This window comes from Sorex araneus, chromosome 2 (genome assembly GCF_027595985.1).
Source record: "Sorex araneus isolate mSorAra2 chromosome 2, mSorAra2.pri, whole genome shotgun sequence".
Classification (NCBI taxonomy): domain Eukaryota; kingdom Metazoa; phylum Chordata; class Mammalia; order Eulipotyphla; family Soricidae; genus Sorex; species Sorex araneus.
Genome location: NC_073303.1, coordinates 175,315,195 through 175,317,512, shown reverse-complemented (window position 1 = coordinate 175,317,512; position 2,318 = coordinate 175,315,195). Strand labels below are relative to the sequence as shown.

General features: G+C 44.0%; 1 pseudogene; it reads right to left on the bottom strand.

The window, feature by feature from the left end:
• Window positions 1-257: 257 nt before the first annotated feature.
• LOC101556435 (citrate synthase, mitochondrial-like) lies at window positions 258-1,591 on the bottom strand (annotated as a pseudogene).
• Between the last annotated feature and the right edge of the window lie 727 nt (window positions 1,592-2,318).

Here is a 2,318-nt window from a genome sequence, read left to right as displayed (position 1 = left end):
AAAGCTAACCTGTACCACGTGCATTAGTCCTGTTCATCCTATAGTTGATGGGCAACTCTTACCAGGCAGGGGAAAGGAATTGTTTAGGGAAGGGGTCACTTTTTAATCTCTTAAACCTTAATTTATACTAACCTCAAACTTGGTATCAGTGCCTCAGATACAATTTAATCTTAAGCCTTTAAAGGCTCCCTGAAACAAAAGTTTACATTTTTTTTTAAGCGCCCTCACTTTCTAGTTGTTCACCCCAGTCTCCAGTTTCACCCTGACTTATAGTCCACAAACTTCATCAGACCATCCGTGCTCATGGACTTCGGGCTCTCTAGAGGGAAGCCTAGGGCCCAACTCCAGATGAGCTGTGCCAGTACACCCAGGGCCCGTGACACCCAAAACAGGACCGTGTAGTAATTCATCTCTGTCATGCCATAGTACTGGAGCCATCATCATTGGGCCAAGGGTTATTGGCCTTGCTCTCTTCTAAGAGAACATTGGACACAATCTTGTACATCTGAGCAACTAGCTTAAACACGGGGTTTTGAGGCAGATGTTTCAGAGTGAACTCCCGTTGACAGGTAAAGCACGGGTCTGTCTTTTTTAGGACAGCATGGCCATAGCCTGGGACAACCAGTCCTGAGTTGAGTGTATTCCATATATAATCTTGTAACTTCTCATCCAAAACATCTTTGCCTACTTCCTTCTGTCATTGTGTCAGCCAAACAAGCACTTTCTGGTTTGCCAGTCTGTGGAGAGGCCCCACCAGCCCATTCATAGATGCTGCCAAGGACACATAATGGTCTAAAAGGGCACTGCCCAAAAGGTGGCTGGTATGGGCCACTTACATTGCCACACTCATGGTCACTGTGGATGCTGAGGTACACGCGCATGAGCTCAGTGAACTTAGCATCAGGATAGCCTAACGTGTTGGTGAAATTGTAGGACCAGTCCAGCTTAGAGTCAATGGCCCCCAGTGCTGCTGCCCTTCCAGTAGAGATTTTGGTATATCTTTGCTGCAACGCAAGGTAGCTTTGTGATCAGATCCATACAGTCTTTGTAAACCAACTCCCAGGACTTAGTTCGGTGGACACCCTCTGGGTATGCCTGAGCAAAATTACTTTCACTGTTGAGGGCTGAAATATCTGTACTGAGTTGAGACATTGGATGTAGATTGTTGGGAAAGTTGTCCAGCATGGTCACAACATGGGAAGGCAGAGCTGCCCTTTTCGCTCACAAGTTTGATAGCCAAGATACCTGTTCTTCTGTTGGGATTTTTCCTGTTACAACCAGCCAAAATAAGACCTTAGGCAAGGTCTCTTCCCCCACCCTTAGCCTTGGGCAACAGCTTTTGGCATTTTGAGATACTGTAGCCTCTGAAGCGGATACCCTCATCAGGACCAAGAACTGATGTTTTGTAGACCAATCCCTTCATGCCTCTCATGCCACCATACATCATACCAACAGTGATATAGCCCACCACTGTCTTGCCATGTTGCTCTCTGAAGTTTTTAATTCTGGCCTGTACCTTAGGTATCAGGTCAGACAATCCATCTTTCAAATTTACAGAGAAAGCACTGGCGGCCACTGTGAGTAGAGTCATGGCTTGCCAACTTGGGGTTGCGCTGGGATGGGAAGAAGGGAAGAGAGAGATGTGGCAGGCACCCGAGTTCCTGAAACCACAGGAGAGGCCACCACGATGTGGGGACAAGGTTGAAAGGCAAACATAATTAAATTTTTATTTGCGATTCATACCCAGTAGTTCCCAGAGCTTACTCCTGATTTTGTGCTCCAGGTTCACTCTTAGTGGTTCTTAGGACCATATGTGGTGCCAGGGATCAAACTTAGGACATCTCTGTGGGAAGCATCCTTCCCTCCACACTACCTTTCCAGTTCCGATCAAGTCCATGTAAGAAAGAGTGCGTTTGAAATGGGATATGTTTATTACTGCTGCAAAATTTGTAGTATATTTCTAAGGAACTCTGCAAGATGGCATTTTTAGAAGATGCAGCTTTATTAATTGGTTGATAACTTTCACAGTTTCTTTGGTGAATTTAGAAATTCAAACACAAATTTAGACATAAATAGTGAATTTAGAAAGCCAAATGATAAATAATAGTATTTCCCTATACTTGTTCAGTTAGATATGGCAGTTCATCGTGTCAGTAAAATATGTATTTTTATTAAAACATACTGTACTCAATTATATAAAAGTAACAAGATAAACCATTTTATATATAGCTGAAGAGGGTTATAGAAAGGAAGGGAGCTGTGTGCACACCCAGGGTAATTGTGTGTGTGTGCACACGTGTATGTGTTTGTCCACAAAC